Genomic DNA, 20,325 nt, shown 5'->3' on the forward strand with positions numbered 1-20,325 from the left:
TCGTGGCTAGGGTGTGGGCCCCCTGGTCTTCATCTTTTGCAAGGATTTTTTTATTATTTCCAAATAGAAGTTCCGCGGAGTTTCAGGTCATTCCGAGAACTTTTGTTTCTGCACATAAATAACACCATGGAAAGTCTGCTGAAAACAGCGTCAGTCCGGGTTAGTTCCATTCAAATCATGCAAGTTAGAGTCCAAACCAAGGGCAAAAGTGTTTGGAAAAGTAGATACGACGGAGACGTATCAACGTCCAGCTCTTGCAGTGGACGACAAGGTGGGGGTAGCGGCTCCGGCAAGGTGGGGGTGGGGGCTGGTGTATGAATGGGGAAATGGAGGGGGAGGGGGGATCTCAAACTTTGGGACGCGCTTGTCTGAAATGTGGGAAAGTTACGAACTTATCCCCCGTTTAAAATTTCGGACATCACGTCGGTTGGGGATAGGACGGTAATCTCGCATCTCCCAAATATTTGCCGGTAACGATTTCGGGCGAGGAGAGGGTGTTTTGCCACCCACGGTTGGCGCCTACGGTGTATGAACGGGGCTGACAGGTAGGGCGGTTGTGTCACGTCTGAGGGAAGTTACACATCTGCCCCTATTTAAAATATTAGCCTACATCGATTTCGGATGAGGAGAGTTTGTTTTGCCGCCCACCGTGGATGAATGGGGAAATGGAGGGAGAGACACATGTCTTTCGGACGAGCTTGAATCAAATGTGTTTTGCCACCCACGTTTGGCGCCCATCGTGTCTGAATGGGCTTAGAGGCCGTCGTGTCACGTCTGATTGAAGTTACTAGTCTACCCCTATCGACAGCAGTGTAAATCCGGTCAATAAGGATATCAAGTGTTAGGGGTAGATGGTAATTTCCATCTCTCAAACACTTGCTTCAGGCAGCCCACAAATGATAGTGGGTGTTTAGCCGCTTCGTTCAAAACTTGGGAGAATTAGCATTCACGTTTACCCTGGGCCCTGGCAACTAAATCCAAATCCAATTTTTATTCGATTACGAATATCCATAGATAATTCTACGTTTTGTTATTTATTTCTTCAAAACCACAACAAAGATTTATTCCACCTTTATATATGATTATGATTTAGAAATGTCATGATCTTCGAATTCAGTAGGTTGGATACACTTTGAGTCAAACAGTTATTTCATCCAATACAATATGCTCACACAAAAAACAGTTCACCTTATGTCAATCATACAAGTACTAAGGATTACCTCGCCTAAAAAATTCGGATCATTACAACACATGGACAACATAGGGGGTCTTACAACATAATCCATTCAGATACATGACACAACATGCAAGTACAATAATCTAATGACAATTTCAACTGCTATCTAAAGAAGAACTGGGATTACCCTGGGCTTCAGATAGCAGAAGCAGCAGGACCTCCTCCATCTTCAAATGCAACATTCTTACTTCCTCCAATTCTTGGGTTGCTTGCATAATGCGTGCAGCTAATTGCATAATTTCCAGCTTCAAGATCGAGATTACCTCATTCATGGCAGCCACACCATCTCTTTCTGCCTCTAGTAGAGCCTCAAGAACTATAATATCTGTGCTCATACTGCTCTCCGGTGGTGTTGCCTCTGAACTGCTACCATCTGGTAACATGGATGGTGCACTGCTTCCACAAATAGATTCTAGGGTTGTACATTATGTCCTAGTGTGAACGGCATCCTGAAAGGTTTCCGCTGGACATAAGTAAGAGATAGTTATCGCATGATCCAGGCAGTAAGCTTACATGGTAAATGACATACGAATTATTGCCGAGCATGGCAAGCTATATTTAAATGGTTCGAAGCAGCATCAGCCGAAAAGAAATTAAAATGGTAAGATGAAACTAGGGATGTAAGTGGCAAATAAACCACATCCGCCAGTCCCATCTAGTTAGTTTTTGCTAGCTCCTTGGTTCATTTTCCTCAAAAAACAAAAACTCTTTTGAATTATCATACCACTAGTGGACTTTAATCGGGATTAACCGGGACCCAGTTGACATCCCTAGTTGAAAGGGAGTGTACCACCGCTATATTTAAGTTGCCAAGGCATCTAAGCAGTTGAAATAATCTGAGAAAGCACTTAACAGTGTGGCCTCATATAAACTACGAAGACAGTCTTGTGATGAAGTTCAGAGGAAAAGTTAAGGACTCAAATAAACTAGGCATGCATTTCTTTACGATAGTACAGCAGGCACTGCTGACATATTGGCCAACTCAGGTATAGCATAACAAGTAACAAACAAGCATTCGAATCAAGCAATACAGCAAAGCAGACAACTGAACTATTTGTTATTCTGTAGGATTACAGGTTGAGGGCACAAGCCAAGAAAGCAGCCGACACGCATTACATTTCACATGTACTAAAACAGACTGGCTTACCATATGTTGCTGTGAAGCCTCACTGCTGTTGCAATGTTCTTTGAAGATATCATCGGCATCCCGTGGTTGCAAATCTACTTGTTGTAGTTTATTCTGCACCCTCTATTTAGGTAAAATTAATTTTAATCGCATGCACAGGTTTGAATTGATCATCAATGGTTCATATAAACTAATGAAAGAAGGGTGTGTGCATACACGACAATATATCTGCTTCCCTCTATTTTTATGCTTGTTCGAGGTGCCAGCCCCAAAAGAACAAATATTTTGCTTGATGGGGTTGGCAGCTCCATAATTAATAGAAGCATCAAATTAGTCATGCAACTTGGGAAGATCAAGAACACACAAAAAAGTAATTAACAGATGCTCATAGCAGTGATGTAATAGCTAGCATCAGAAAATGTAGGGTAAAACGAACAAAAACCAGCGGAACCACATGCTAGTTTGCTGATGTGTAATTAAGCATAGAGAACATGAAGCAGCCTGATGGAACCAACAGGTGGCATCAGAACAACACCATTATCATAAATATAGCATGCAAGAAGTAAAATAGTAGGCAGTGATATCTAGGAAGTATAGTAATACTTAGGACAAAACTAAAGCATATTAACTATATGTGCACTGGTATGTAATTTAGCACATGTAACATGTTCACTGCCAGAAGTATGGCCCTACAGGTGCAAGCAGAATAATGCGTCTCATGAAAAACTAAATGATGCCCTGAAGAAATTCAAAGGTGTGGTGCTTATGCTAAGAAAGTGAACGTAGGCGCCGGCCGTTGGATAATAGTACCTGATTCCCGGCGGCGTATGGGTATCGTTGGCATACTTGATAGCTAAGAATCGTCGATGGTGCTCGTGTTGCGGTTGAGTTTGGGCCGGCTGTCGCCGTTGCTGAAGCGGCTCCGGTGCCACGGTTGCGGCGCCTGTCGACATACAAGAAACTCATCTGTGGTAAGTGAACAGTTGCACGATAAAGAGAAAAACCGAAGGAGCACAGATCGAAATAACCTGATGAGGCTGCGGCGTCGGTAAAGCAGGGCCGGTGGAGTTGAATATGGCTTCCATGGAGCGGGTCCGGTGCAGTGGACGAAGGCTTTGGCGGGCGCGTTGTACAGTGCTTTCGGTGAGGCAGATCTGTTGCGGCGGATGAGGGCTTGTATGAAGGGCCAGCGAAGGGATGGACGAGGGAGTCAGTGAAGGGCCTACACTGTGGTGGACGAGGGCGCCGGTTAAGCAGATCCGGTGCGGTGGACCATGATGGGGGTCAAGGAGATCTGGAGCGGTGTACAAGCGAGTCGCTGAAGCGGCTCCGGTGAAGTGGTGAGTTGGCAGTTGGGGGTTCCAAGGTGCGGAAGGTAGATCCGTCGGGGTGTGAGGTCCACCGCTGCGGTGGAGGACTAGATTCGGCAGCTTGCCGTGGTTGGGGGGGTCGGCTATGATATTTTGATGTGAGCGGGAAGTTTGAAAGCTTTTGGCGCCTGAAATTATATCTTGCTCTTGTACGGCCGACTATGATGTCATGGCCGAGAATTTGTTTGTTTTGAACGCAAAAAAAGTGCAAGTTTTGAAAATCAATGTCGCCAACTCGAAACTTAGATTGTCCATTCAATTCAAATATGGATCATTGAGCTACTACAAGCAAATACCATCATATGGTCCAATTCAAATGAAATTCCAAATGTGTTTATCCTAAATATGATGACAAAAGCAAAAATGTGTATGTGTATGAATAAAGTGGATGATTATAAACTCTGAACATGCCCGTATGTGTATATCTCTAGGTTTGATATATGAATTTGAAATCACGAAATCCCGGCTTAAAAATGTACCTCCGTTTAAATGAATTACAAAAGCTAATGATGGAGTCAAATTCCAAAATTCCAATCTTAGGTTTGTAATTCTGGTACATCAAAGTATATCACGCATGTTCAAAAGTATCATTATCTCATAGTCCAAACTGTGAAACAAATTGATCAACCTTGAGTGCACACACTATTGACCATGTATATCTCAATTACGCTAAAGTCCCTCAAATATAGACACCTCACTCTTTATCTGAAGCCAACCCCCCCCCCCCTTGTCGCCCCCCCCCACACACACACACAGAAGTCGTTCTCTCCCCCAAACACCAACACACGAGCACATTAACACCTCTCTCTCTTCTAAAGTCCGGACCCCAATATAGGTCTCTATCACTTTGTCTCTTGGGCATGCACACATCTCTTCCCCCACTCTCTAGCTAGGTCTCCCGGCATCTCTCTTTCCCAAGCACACGCACTATGTAGAGTGTATCTTTCCCATACAAACAAAACATCGCCCCCAAACGTCTATCTCCCTAGTTATGTGGTTCTCGCACACTCACCTCACACACCACCCCCACTGCAAAACAAGCACACTTTGTCTCCTTGTGCACCACTCTCCTCTTTCTATCTCTCCCACATGCGGACCCGCCCCAGCTCCTCCCTGTATACATATATGTCGTGACTCTTTCCATAGCTCCCTAATGTATCATCGTTCTCGATCTCGCACATTGTTCTCTACACCATCTATTCTAGATCTCTCATGAAGTCCCTATCACACACACGATGACTCGCTTCCCTTGCGTCTCTGTACATAGGCCAATTTCAAACAACATCAACATTGTCTCCCTATCTATATGCCATTTATGGACACAAACGCCCCCTCTCTCGCGCCCTCTCTTCCTCTCTCTCTCTCTCTCCGTCGCTAGCTCTCTCTCTCTCTCGCTCTCGCTCTCACACCCCTCTCCCACACACAATCGATGTCTCTTCCAAATAGTCTGCTCCCCCCGCCCACACCCATGCTATCCCACTACTACACATGTCACACCATTCCCCCTTCCTTATACTAGGTTTACATCATTAGTGGTCTCTCTACTCCACATACACACACTCCCTCTCACACACAAACGCGCGCACAAACACACACAGACATGCACAAACACCCATTAATCTGGATCCTCATCTCTCCCCATGTCCGCATGTGTATCTCGCACACTCACTCTCTAATTATGTAGATGTGTCTCCACGTTACACAACACAAAGCCCCATGTACATGTCTCTCTCTATCCTCCACACACATAGACACAAAGAATCTAATATCATTTCCTCAGTCTCTAGACATATCATACATGCACACTGTCTCTCTCTCTCGCAAACACGCTCAACAAGGGTTTCCCCGTGAATAACTTACCGTCTATTCATCAATAGTCGTGGCAGTACGGCGAACACGAGACGTGAAAAAGAATAAATCTACACGTGCTTAGACCACCTAGTATGACTACTAGGACTAGAGCAAGCCAAAAAGCGCGCCGCCGTCACCCCCTCCTTATCGGCGACGGGAAAACCTTTGTTTTACATAGTCGAGAAGTCATTGTGCTAAGGCCTCACATGCTGAGGCGTTGAATAGAATGTAGATGCTAGTTTACGGAAACAAGTATCGATAATACGTTTGTATCTCCATACTTACATTTCTTCTCTTATAAAAAACCGAGTTGGTGATGATGGTACGCGTGCCATCTTGCAATATAGACCGTCCGATCTATATCTGACTGATGGAAATTAAACTAAAAGACACCCACACCCCTCTCCACATTTGCAGACAAGGCCTTCCCTCGTTCATCCTTATCTCCAACAACCTCATTGTTGAGCAATTAAGAAAGGAAGCCTCTGGAACAAACTGGCCTGGTGGCCGCTGCCGGCGTCGTCAATCCCCATGCCTCCGCTCAGTCCGACCACCAATCACCACCACGCCCCACTCTTCTTCACCTTATCTCCTATTTCTCGAGATATCATTAGTTTTTACACATGGGATTACTCCCGCATGGGTCAATCACACCGAGTGTTTTTATTAAAAGAATGCATCTTGATGTTCCGTGCAATGCACGGATCTTGCTAGTACTCCTACAGAAGACTAAGTTGGTGATGATGGTGTGTCTGCCATCCGTCGTTTGTGACCATTAGATCTACATCTAACGACTGTGAGGTAAGTTGTTGCCTTTTCTAACAAACATCTCACTTGTCTACCAATTTGCAGAAAAACCCATAATTAGTACTCCCTCCATCCCAAAATTCTTGTCTTAGATTTGTGTAGATACGGATGAATCTAATACTAAAACGTGACTTGATACACCCGTATGTAGACAAATCCAAGACAAGAATTTTGGGACGGAGGGAGTATCTTAAAACCAACCACATCCCTCCCTCACCTCACCAAAACAGCCCAAGGAATATATTCTAATTGAAACATAATATATCTCTAGTGATATATGTATATCAAAATTAGAGTGTTTTGTATCAAGTTTGTGAATAAGTATTATTCTAATTATGATTCGTTGCAACGTACATGAACATTGCTAGTATTTCCAACCATGCAAAAAATTTCCCTAGTATTCCATAGTTTCGAGTTTTCCATCAAGATATTAGTCACTCATGGTTGATATTTACTTTCAATCATGTACACATATGCACCATGTAACTAGCCTTGCTTATTGGGTTCCAAAGCTTAACTTTCACTCCTACTTACAATATGTAGAGTATTTAACAAAAAACTACCACTTTCAACCAGCCCTGGGAAGAATCTATTGTACAAAAAATAGCAAAAACATACCCAAAATTTCTTAATCCACGCCAAAAACTACTACCTACCGATTAGGTTAGTTTAAACCCATTTATGATAGGGTTGGACCACACGTCCGTACTGACGAGGCAGCTTAAACCAACACATTTTGTTTGATCGTTGACACGAGGGACCCACATCTGACCTTCTATCCTGTTATTCCCCCTCAAATCATTATTTTTCCTGAACATTACTTCAAACAGTGCTGATGCGTGTTCGTCAGTGGCGCCGGTGATGAGCGAGTTGGCCGCCGCTCCGCCGGACGGGCCAGACGCCGCGCTGGCCTCCGCACGGGTTGGCAGGCTGGCCCGAGCATGACTCACGAGCGAGCAAGCCGCCGCGCTGGCCTTCGCTCGAGCCAGATGGCTGGCCTTAGTGTGGCGCGCGCGAGCAAGCCGCCGCGCCGCCGTGCCAATCTAGCTAGCAAACCTTGCAGACAAGCAGCTGGACGGAGCTATCTTGGCTAGCTAGCGGCCGCGAGCGCCGGACGGAGCTGGCATCCGGGCTGCCGCAAGATGGGCTCCGCACCGCCGGCGGTTTTGACCTCGCCTTCTGTCGGCGGCGCTAGCTGCGTCCCATGACCGAGGATGACTAGGTGGAAGGGCCGGAGGTAGGAGGTCACTCGGGGATTTTTGTGCAGACTAACATGTAGGTCCCACAAGTCATAATGCCCAGTCGAATAGAAGGCGTTGACTTAATGGGCGACACGGACCCTGTTTGGATACTCTAAGTCAGAGGTTAGATTCTAACCCTGAACTAACTCTAACCAAAGTGGTGTTTGGATGGTAGGGTTAGATTGACAACAAATGTATCCAAACAGGGCCATGGGTTGAAACGTGCCTATAACAGCACTTTGTAGAGTAGTTGTTTCTTGGTAGGGCTGGTTGGTAAGAGCATGTACAATGGTTGATAAGGTAGTCTTATCTTAAGTCTGCCACGTATGCAAGTGGTAGTAGTTTCTTGGCATTATTAGTGGTTTCTTGCATTATTAGGGGTTTCTTGTAAGGAACAATGTACTACTAGCGACAAAAGGCGATTCTAGGTTGCGTTGTACTCCAGCGAGTACTACTAGTGGTCGCGGGAGTGTATACCTCGTTTTGTGGGTTCGATCCCGGCCGAACGCACGGCAGCCTTTTTTTAAATAGTAACTTCGCTGCGAGCCAATATTTTACACGGGTAGTTTGAGATTTGAAGTCAAACGGACGTGCGTCACCACAATCTAGGTGCACTGGATAGCCTAGCCACGTGAACGGGTTTTCCTTCCCAACATCTCGTGGCTCGCGTGCTCGCCCTAGCCGCACCTCGCTTGTAGCTTCCTCATCATCTAGTAGCATATTTAAACTAGCGCCTCCCAATTAAGCCCGAGGAGCCGGAAAAGCCTGGCAGGGCATTGGGAACTATGCAATATGGCTCTATACGTAAAGTGCTCTACTACTACTCTGTAGCTTGTGGCGTTGCACGCATGGACTTCACTCCATTATCGGCTCTACTATAAAAGAAATTCCTCTTGACGTGTTTTTTTTTGAAACGTAGGCAAAAGCTTTGCTTCATCTCATTCATAAAGAAGGAACTACTAACAAAGTTCGACGAGATCCATTACACCTCCACAAATGGAAGCGAAAAGCCTAGTCTCGCTGTATCAAATAACTCAAATGTTCTGCCCCCGCAGTAACCGTCCCTGCTAAACAGGCTGCTAGTGTGTGCGTGAGAGGAGCGGCTGAGTAGGCCAGCTACGTGAGAGGAGCGGCTGAATAGAGCACCGAGAGTACCCACTAGGCCACTACGCAGGTGTACTTTCCCTGCATTGATAGTACAGCGATGGTTCTAGAGAACAGTAGTACCCTCCACTTCCAACTATAGCTCCTTGGCCCTGAGATTCAAGAGTTCAAAACTGGTGCACTATACTAGAAGTACAATACATAGCACTAGTAGTACCCACGCACTACTAGTCGAGAAAGTAGTACTAGTACTGCTACAGTACGAGTACGTACTCCTCCGTCACATAATGTAAGACGTTTTTTGACACTAGTTGGCGTGTACAAAAAATAGCAAAAACATACCCAAAATTTCTTAATCCATGCCAAAAACTACTAGCTAGTGCCAAAAATTTCTTACTAGTGCTATTATTTACAGTATAATGCAATCCCATAACGTCCCATAATGCTAGTACTAGTAGTAAATAATAGCCTCACCCCTTCGCTGCAGTTGGAAGGAACGATCTACAGTTGGAAGGGACGAGGCCCTGCGGTTACTACGCTCTTATCTCCTCCTCGCCAGTTCCCCTCCCCCCGAAGAGAAGGCAGTTCGTCGCTGCTCCCATGGATTCGCCAGGCGGTTCTCCTCCTCATCGGGGCTGGGAGACCTTGAACGACGATCCTCTACACGTTCGAAGACGCCGTGCGCCAGGCCGCATCTTCGCGGTGACAAACCAGGGGACTTGTTTCATCTGGTTGCCATCCTACGGTACGGGAGATTACAAACGGAATGCACAAACCATCATTTGCATCCCTAACAGTACTCCATTATTTTGCAGGGACCAGTCATCCCGCGATCAAAATAAGATCGCCGATCCTGGATGTGCATTTGCATCCGCGATTCGGTCTAACCTGGAACCTTGTAGCTGACTTTGGCATATTGGGATCAACTATCTTAGCAGTCGTTACCCATGGTACCACTGATGTGCAACATGGTCACACAATCTACCACGATCGGACCGTCACCATCTACCCAGGTATTCCATTTTTTAACCCTCTCGCCTTCTCTTTCATTGTTGTACTAGTACTCTACTTACGTACTAGTAGGAGTACTTTTTACCTTGGAGGACGCGTATAGCTAGCCAGGGCCGGTCCTGACATTTTGGGGGCCCGGGGCGAGACTTATACTCGGGGCCTTTAATATACATCATAACAATGAAAATGAATATACATATGTTTTTGAAATATTATCAAATACACTTCATTAAATGCATTCAAAATCAGTATGTATACCAAATTATTTATACATATTACCTTAAAATTTTCTTCTAACATTCCTCGATGCAAGGTCACTTATGATGAGGTCGACATCAATATAATCCAATAATTTCTTCTCGATGCATAATGTTGCTAAACAATTTAACCTCATTTGAGTCATTGTTGACCTCAGATAGTTCTTCGGTAATTTCGTCTTTAAAAAGCTTCTGTGAAGCACAATAAATAAGGTGCGATAAACAGTTGAGATATTAGGGTGACAACCAACTTCTCTGACTCAGGTTCAATATGAATCAGTGACTTTAGCGTGCCCGAGATCAATAAAAAACTAAATATATCTTTAAATATTATGTGTTCTTTCAATCTATCTTTCAAAGAAGTGATTGCTATATCAACCAAAACAAAAAAAAATTAACTTGGAAAGTATTCTCAGTTTCTAGAATTTTTTCCTTGATAGTCACTTTCGTCAACTGTTTTTTCCCATGTAGCACGACGATTTACTCAAAACAATGGCTCTACACCCATTTCAGTTGCAATACCTTTAGCAATGATTAAACTAGAAGAAAACCCCTCATCAAACTTCTCAAAAATACCTTGTATTTGATTCAAAGCGGAGTCAAAGCACATGGTTGACGATTGCAACAGATTGCTCACTTTATTTACAGCAAATACAATACCATGCCAAATAATCATACCAACTAAGAACTCAAAGCGACCAAGTGAATCAACACTTTTATCCTTAGGTTCAATAGTTGAAGCACCATTATTTGTCTTGAAAAAATTATGAATATTTCCGCGCTGTGATTGACAATGCTGAAAATAAATAAAAGTTTGCAACAATTGGCAATTGTTGAACAGTGCCGATGTGCCGGCTATTCATCTATAGAAGACTAGGAACTGCAATAATAATATAAGATATACCTCGGATGGTTGAATCGTTTATGGACGGAGAGCAAAGTGGTGTTGCGACGGCGCCGGAGAATTGAAATCGGTGAACGATCTAAATTAGGGAGGTATATTCGATTCGGGAGAAAAGGGAAAAGGAGCGCCGACCGAACAGACGAAGCCTCGGCAGCCACAGATGGGAAATTGGGAACTGCTACGTGAATGCGTGCGTGATGAAATATGAAGGGAATCGAGGGAGATCAATCAGTTCCTATATTTTTGCGTGCACGTACTCAACTTAGGCACGAATTGATCGCTGCCTCACCTCGCTGCGTGAGTACGTGTTCCTTCCAGCGTGCTGCATGAGGCCCAGCCATCCATCCATTGAAATTTTTTGGGCCAAAGCCTACGTGCATACCTGGGGGGCGGGGCCCCTCGATTTTGGGGGCCCGGGGCGGCTGCCCCCCTGCCCCCCCCCCTTAGGGCCGGCCCTGTAGCTAGCTAGGCCCTTGAAGACTTGAACCCACTAGTTGCCACCATTTTTGTTTTTCCATGTCTTACTATCTCATCCATGTAGCCAACAGTGGCTATATATAATAAGCCGGTTATTTTACTTCCTCTATACCGGAGTAGTACTATTTGCTGCACAGTATTACTGACCACCATATTTGAGCACAACATTATTATGCATGGACCTTGACTATGTACGTCACCATGTGTCCAGATCTGAGATGCCGCGTGTACCAGATGAACGACGCCGAGTTCGGCCCCCGTGATGCTACGTGGGTGCCGAGGAACACTCTTGGAGAGTACTCGCTTTTCATTGGGGATAGCTACCCCATTGTGAAGCGGATGCCACCTTCCGTGCACGACACGGAAGGCCTGTCGTTCATGAAGCATGGTTGTGTCTTCAGTGCGCACCGCCGGATGAACGACATGCTGGGACACACAATCCTTGATTTATGCCGCTTTGGCTTGGATGAGTCTCCATCGTGTGGAACCGGACTAGAAAGTTGTGACAATGATTCCCGTTGCCCACCGCTATGGATCGTGCCATCCATGAAGAGCACCTGGGACTGGAACCTGGAGGAGGACATGTAGCCCATCTATAATGTGTAAGTGGAGTACGGTAAATTGTGAACGGTAGCGCTGTGAATATATGTAGACTAGTCGTCCACAAATTTATCACATGAATTGGAGATGAACTTGTGTGGCATACTGGCATTTGTTCTTTAGAATTTATTACTAGTAAATGTGTTATGTGTACGTGCAACTTGTGTGGTTGTTGCACGGGCTCCAACACGCTCTTTGAGAAAAAAAAGGTGGCACAGCTTTGGATATACGTGACGTGGCAGCATCATACAGTAGCATCGTTCGCTATAGTTGTAGTACGCTCCTACTAGGACGACAACTCCTATAAAACCTTGCGCTTGGCTCTTTGCCTCTTAGGGAGGTTCAACAGTTCGTACTCGTGTGAACCTTGCACTTGGCTCTTCGCTTCTTCGGAAGGTCCAACAATGATGATACTACAGTACACATTATGCTTCTGGCAATCTGACACCAATTGAACTGTTGCACGTCCACCGCGAGGGCGAGGGCGAGGGAGAGGGAGAGGGCGCGCTGTAGTCAAAACCCTCTCCTCGTCCTGCGAACCACCGCGCGCGTGTGCGAGGGGGAGGCGTAGTAAGCAAGCTTCTCCTCGTTCGGCGAGTTGACGGGACACATCAAAGCAGTACTAGTACTAGTCCATACTGCGTCCTTTCCGGTTAATATGGCTTAATTTGAAATGAGAAAAATACACTGGCGGTCAACGTATGTAACAATACGCTCTTTACGGTCACTATATAGAGTTTTGCGGTGATTATACGATCACTAGCTCATCGTAGAGCACCGTATTGCACCCTACTGACTGGCCACATAGTCGACGTGGCACATTGTTGACTGGTTAAATTGTCACCTGGTTTCTGGGTCCCACCTGTCAGTTGGCAGAGCAAAGAAATCAGCTAAAAACAAAGAGTGCAGTACATCTACACTTCCAATGCATTTAGCCTTTAATCTAAATCGATATTGATTGACTAATGCACCAACTTGTGCTCTAGGTATAGGCTACATGTCTATCCTTAGTTACAGCATGCAACGACCTTCATTTAATCTTCTTCTCTCAATGGTCGCATGCACACATAAATTTTGGGCGTTAATTATGCCCTGGTCAATGTGTAAATCTCTAAATGTACAGTCTTTCACGGACGTAGGGAGTAGGTTGAGCACTTGAGCATGAGCGTGTGTGTTGCGTCGTGTGCTGTGTGCCGCATGGGTGCGTGAGTGTTTCGTGCATCCATGTGTACGTGTGAGTGTTGCATGTTGCATGCATGCATGCATGGGGCTTACTCCCTCCCATTAACATGTTCATATTTCAAGCTTCCTCTGTTCCCTCCATATGGTGATACTCCCTCTGTTCCCAAATACGGAGTAAAATCCTCCCCCTGTTCCCAAATATGGAGTAAAATCCTCCCTCTGTTCCCAAATACGGAGTATTTGTCTTTCTAGATATTTCAACAAGTGACTACGTACGGAGCAAAATGAGTGAAGTGAGCGTAGAGGCATAGGGATAATGTAGAAAGGAAGTCTTCGCGATCCATTATTCCCCATCTCGGTCATAGAGAACTATTCAACTAGTCTTTGCAGTGAAGTGACAATACACGCTGCAGCAGATGGGACACTTAATTAATAAGCTAAACCAGCGTGTTGGTGTTACTAAATCAGCCTTACCCAGTACCGCCATCATGTTTGCCAGTAGAGCATGCTTCTGTCCTCCATTAACTGACATATGGGCCCTCTTGTGGTAGACCCACATGTCATCGGTGTAACTATTTACACTCCGAAGGACGGTATATCCTGGTAGTAGTAGTAGAATTGAGATTTAATGCACTTTCTTCTCCGTCTTGCACTCTTCTTCCTCCTCTCTTCTTCTTCCTCCTCTCTTCCCCATCGTCGGCCGCACACCATTTCCCCCCGCTCACTACTCGCCCGCCCGCGCTATCTTCCTTGGTAGCTCGCGCGTACCATATCCCCCCACTCACTGCTCGGCCACACGAGGAGAAGCTTCTTCGCTCGCCCGCCCGAATCCACTTCCCCGCTGCTCGCAGGCACCGAAAACCCCAATGGCAGAACCGACTGACACGCAGAGCCGTGATTGGAATTCCCTCCCCGATGTTCTCTTATGGACCTACTTAGCACCGTGGCCGTATGCTCGGTGTCTTTGTACCGTCTACTCGTCTGCAACCGGCCGGCTCTTTTCAAGACACCGTGCTTGCTGATGCCCGATCCTCGCAGGTGGCCCAGACACCGACTTGACGATCCTACGGAGGTTGCCGTGGTGCCCCTCGACATGCTACCACTACCCGTCCACCTGCCCTTCATGCGCGGCCACTACTGGGCGGGCATGAAGGCCAACTGCATCGTCCTCATCCACCAATCCGGTAGTCCGTGGCATCTCGTGGATATCTACACCCAGCGAGAGATCACCCTTCCATCTTTGGATACCGCCGCCATCGAGCCTCGCGGCCCGCCGGACACTCCTGCCTACTACGCACGAGACGCGTCGAGCTTTTGGCTCGACCTCTGTTTGCTGAAGGTTGTAATCTGTGAAGTGCCCACACCATCAGAAGACTACATGGATTACAAGCTCATTGCCGTGTTCAACATGGGATTAGTCTATCTGGAATCCGGTCGCCATACATGGTTATGGCTCATCGTCGATCCTCTTCACCCAACACTTCTATCTGATGCTATAGTGCACGATGGCATGGTTTATGCGGTCGACGCACAGATTGGCTGCCTATACTGGTGGAATCTATCGTCGTGTAATTGTTCTATCTCATCTCATCTTTACCTTAAGAATACGACTGCCTGTTCATTGTTACAAATTTAGAATATATAGTATGTCTATAACCACATCATTGCTATATGTTCCTCTCATTTCCTAGATTTTTATGACCACACATGTTATTGTTAGAGTTGATATGAGAACAATTGGTATCTAATGATTGTTAGAATAGATATTATGAGTATAACCTCATGATTGCTATATGTTACTCTCATTTCCAGGATTTTTATAACAACGCATGTTATTGCTTAGAGTTGATATGATAACTGTAGTAAGTGCTATGGTAGAATATGAGTAGGCCCTGTCATATCTGTTTTCCTCTCATTGTTACATGATGTTTCAACCATGATATATTGCTAGAATATGAAAGCCATTTGCTTATTTTTTTTAACTTGGGGGTATGATTATGACCACGGCATTGCAATTCTCTATCTATGATATGTGTCACTATTATAATAATCTTAATTCCACACATACTCTGAACATGATTGTTTATTTTTGTCCTTTTGGTCTCCAATTTGAATTGTTGCAGCAGATGCAAATGCGCTGGCCTTCATGATCCCAGGACCTGGAATCATACCAGCTGATGGGTGGTGGTTTATTTCTCGTTCAGCTGACGGTGGCCATTTGATGCTCATTTGCATGTACCAAATTGACCAAACCATTTCATCAAACCACATCCAGTACAATGCCTGGGGCGTTCGTGACATTGATGGCTATGGCTGCTTCGTGTTCGAGAAAGATCCCAGCTCCGTTGGGCTAGGCGTATTCAACTGGAGGCGGGTTTACATCCTCGGCAACCACTCCATGTTCCTTGGGCTCAATTATCCGATCATCCAACCAATCATCGATCATATCACCGGCGATGATTACCATGCTATGCAACTTCCATTCGCCAGGGGGCTGTGTTTACACATCATACCATGGGTTTCATGAATCACCATATCCAGAGATTCGTCGACACAGCTTGTTGCGAGATAATCTTCAGTGTGTGAAAGGCATCAAGCTTCCATGCGATGGATGGCTTTTGCAAACCCGACATGCAGCGATGTGGTTCATGCCAACAGCAAATATGCACAACTTGATTCGTACTGATATGTAGACTGAGCCATGTATTCTGCTGTTGTAGCACGACCCTCTTTTGTTGGATATTATGTATTGTTGTTAGTTTGAAGCACTCCTCTGGATTGAAGGATAGATACCTTTCTGGGATCAAGTGCATCCTAACTCACCTGCGCAGGATGTACTGATAATGATGATGGAGATGATGTGCAGTATATATATATATATATCACTTAGGCTTCAAGTGCGTACTTGTTAGTTAAACCTATGGTTAAAATGTGACACTAAATACGACTAGTAAGTAGTACAGTAGGAGTACTAGTATATGTCGGTCAAATTATTCATCATGTCCACACATTGAATTGACGTGACAAACGCTGCGCGTGAGGTGACACAAGAATCCCGGTGGCGTGTTCGGGTATTCTGGACTTCAGATTTGGAGTACCACTTATCTGTCGAAATCTTTCATCATTCACTTAAACAGTCGATTGATCATACATTGAGTACCATATAACTGGAATTAACCCATGCAAGTCGAAGAAGGATTGGTTGGTGCTGTCGGCCGACGTCAAGTTCGATCCCACGGATCAGGAGCTGATCGAGCACCTTGAGGCCAAAGTGAGTGCTAACAGCTCGAGATCTCACCCTCTCATCGATTTGTTCATACCAACCATCGACAGCGAGCACGGCATATGCTACACCCATCCTAAGAAACTTCCAGGTAAGACACCGATCGGCTGTCTACTTGCACAAACATATTCCTTTGTTTATAGCTCTATTTTTCTTTTTAGACACAGACCTGGTGAAGCAATTACAATTTGACAGTTAATAAAAAGTGAAACAAGTGACTGCAACATGCCAAAGATGTTATGAAAATGACAACTATGTACACTAAAACCTGTATTCGACAATACTGCAGGTATCACACTGAGTGGCCTAAGCAAGCATTTCTTCCAGCGCAATTCCAGGGCGTTCAAAAGGGGCACGTGGACGCGTCGCAAGATACAGTCGGAGTGCGGCATGCACGCGATGTGGCACAACATCGACAATACCTTGCCAGTGATGGTCAACGGCCGGCAAACGGGCAGCAAAAAGGTTCTGGTGCTGCACACCAACAAGAACTTCAACCAGCAGAGGACCAACTGGGTGATGCACCAGTACCACCTCGGGGACCTGGAGCAAGAGAAGGAGCGGGAGCTGGTCCTCTGTAGGATTTTCTACCAGACGAACACTAGGGCCAGGAGTAAAAGATTATAAGTTAGTTTGGTATTGGTACTTGTACTACCTTGTCGTCCGCAAGTTGGTATTGTTGTTAACGATCTTTTGGTATGAACTTGGCATTTGCTTCCAACCATCATGCCGAGGGTCGACGTGGATATAAAGCTGAATCATTTGTTTCGAAACGAATTTTCAGGCACCTGATTTTTATTTGATGGGTAGCATAAGCACCTGCCGTTCGAATTCCCAATTCTCCAAAAAAATTGAAACAAGTGCATGCTCTTATTATCACGATGAAAAAACAATATCCCTGCTGCATCCCAGTTATCAGTCTGTACTTGCAGAATTCTCTCATTTATTGAGCACGTATATTGTTTTTTCAGGTCGAGCAAGTTTCAACTGGGCTGTAGACTGCCCAGGCTTGGTTTTGTTTTTAATAGGCCCATCCCATGATGACAACGGGGCACAAAGATCCAGCAGGTATCTACTGGCCTCTGGCCCGCCAGCGTTAGTTATATTTTGTCTTACAACATCCGCAGGCACTTTTTTTACTGAATCAAACACACAGCCCAGTTCTATTTTCCTCTTGAAACGCATGTCCTACATCCGTTTTCTAATCTCTACCTATAGTTTTACTAGTTCATATACACGTATCATTATATTGAAAATACATAAAATTCACTTTTCATATTTACATCCTTATTTTTGTTGTTGTTTTCCCTCCCAGCGTTGATTTTTTTACCACTGGTTTTCCCTTAAACCAACTCAATTGTCCCACGTCTTATTTGCTTACAAAAACAAAACGATTTTTTTGGTAAATCAATAAGTTCTTAAAAAATGTTTATCATTTCGGGATTACAAAAGTTCGGACTCCACCGAAATATGCAAAATAAGGTTGAACTTTTTGACCGTGCTCCTGGGTAGAAAATGGGTTGTAATAAATTACTTAAGAATTAGCAAATGGGCTGCAAATTATTAAAAAATAGCAAATGGGCTCTATGTTGTCTGCCACAGATTTGGAGGCTGACTTGTGGGCCTACTAAGTTCATGCGTACACAAGGTTTATCAAAAAAGAAACTTAGTCAACAATCGACTCTACCAGTGTCAGACCGTTAGATGTCAATCTAACGGCAATCATGCTTCTTCAGTCTCTGATTTTCCTGCCCCAGCCGCCCAAACCAGGGCCGTCGGAACCGCCTGCTCCCGCCTCCCGTGGCCGGCTATGCTGCCGGGCAGGCCTCACAGCCCCATCATATACTCGCATCCCTGGCCTGTCTATCCCTCTACTCACCCACACCTCCTGTTATTTTCCGGCGATGGCAGCCGAACCAGTCAACCCTCGTACTCTCCACCTCGTGGGCAGCCACTGCCGTGTCTTCCCCGACTCCATATCGTTCCCTTCGTAGGCCTTGCCGTCGTCCACCGCCCTGGTGCTCTCGGCGTGGCGTGGTCAACATGGTCAACGAACAACATCCATCGGAAGTGGACTGTACGTGGAGAGGCTGACAGCTGGGTCCACGGCCGCACACAAGGAAATGCCTCCTTATTATGCGCAAAATAATGATTCCTCCACCTGACATCTGGGACCCGCTGGAAGGGCCTCTGTATTTCGTAAAAAAATGTTCCCTTCGCTGACAGGTCGGACCCACCAACTATATCTTCGCACGCAAGGAAGTGCCTCCTTATTGCGCACACAAAAATGAATACCCCCTCCAGCTGGGACCCACCACAATGGGAGGCTGACTTGTGGGCCTACTAAGTTGACAGGGACAGAGGGCTTTGTCAACTTAGTCAATATGAACGATTCTAGCTCCAGTGACCGTACGATGTCCATCCAATGGCCTTAGTGCTTCTTCAACCTCTGGTCTTCTTGCTCTAGCCGCCCAAAGCAGCGCCGATCGTGCCGCCTGCTCCTGCCTCCCGTGGCCGGCTGTGCTGCCGCGGAGGCCTCACCGCCCCCAGACTACTCCCACCGCTGGCCAGGCCATCCCTCCACTCACCCACACCCCCTGTTATTCTGCGGCGATGGCAGCCTCACACCGCAGCCGAACTAGTGAACCCTCGTACTCCTCTCCACGTGGGCAACCACTGCCGCGTCTTCCCCGGCTTCGCGTCGTCCTCTTCCTAGGCCTCGCCGTCGTCCACCGCCTTGGTGCTCTTGGCGCGGCGTGGTCAATGTGGTCAACGGCCAACTTCCATCGGAAGAGTACTGTACGTGGAGAGGCTGACAGCTGGGTTCACGGCCACAACCCAGTTTTTTTGTGATTTGCCAAGTAAGTCACTTTGTCAGGCCTGTTGGGCTGCAAATCTTTCAAGACGAGGAGAGCTTCATTCGGCTGGTCGAGAAAATGGCCTATCAGTAATGAGAAATGGGTTGTACATTTTTAAAACACATCAAACCGGCAATTAGTTCCAAAATTCTTTTTTTTCATTTCGAGATTTTAAATTGCATTAATTTTTATGCGTGGACAATTTGTTGGATTTTATATTGATATACATTTATTTTTAAAATCAGTTTGAATGTGACTCGAAATTTCGGGATTAAAAACAGTTCGGAACGCACCGAAATATGCAAAAATTCGTATAATTTTTTAACCGTGGCCACAATATGGGTTGTAATGCTAACAAAAAGAATATGGGCCCAAAGAAAATCTTAAGAATTAGCAAATGGGCTGTAAATTATTAGAAATAATGGCAGATGGGTTGTATGATGTTTTCCACAGATTTGAGGCTTTCCTAAAAAAAGGTTGACGCACAAGCAGTGACTGTTGGATGTCCATCCAGCGGCCGTCGTGCTTCTTCAATCTCTGCTCTTCCTGCTCCAGCCGCTCAAACAAGCGCCGGCGGGACTGCCTGCTCTCTCCTTCCCGCGGCCGGCTGTGCTGCCGCGCAAGCCTCACCGCCCCACCGTACTCCCATCACTGGCCTAGCCATCCCTCTACTCACCCACACCTGATGTTATTCTCCGGCGACGGCAGACGAACCAGTAAACCCTCGTATAGTCGTACTCCCCTCCACGTGGGAAACAACTGCCGACTCTTCCCTGCCTCCGTGTTGTTCCATTCCTAGGCCTCATCGTCGTCCACCGCCCTGGTGCTCTCAGCGCGGCTTGGTCAACGTGGTCAACGACCGACATGCATCTGAAGTGGACTGTACGTGGAGAGGCTGACAACTGGGTCCACGGCCAGGAAATGCCTCCTTATTACGCGCAAAATAATGATTCCTCCACCTGACATCTGGGACCCACCGAAAGGGCCTCTTTATTTCGCGAAAAAAAACGTTACCGC

This window comes from Aegilops tauschii, chromosome 1, assembly GCF_002575655.3.
Source record: "Aegilops tauschii subsp. strangulata cultivar AL8/78 chromosome 1, Aet v6.0, whole genome shotgun sequence".
Classification (NCBI taxonomy): domain Eukaryota; kingdom Viridiplantae; phylum Streptophyta; class Magnoliopsida; order Poales; family Poaceae; genus Aegilops; species Aegilops tauschii.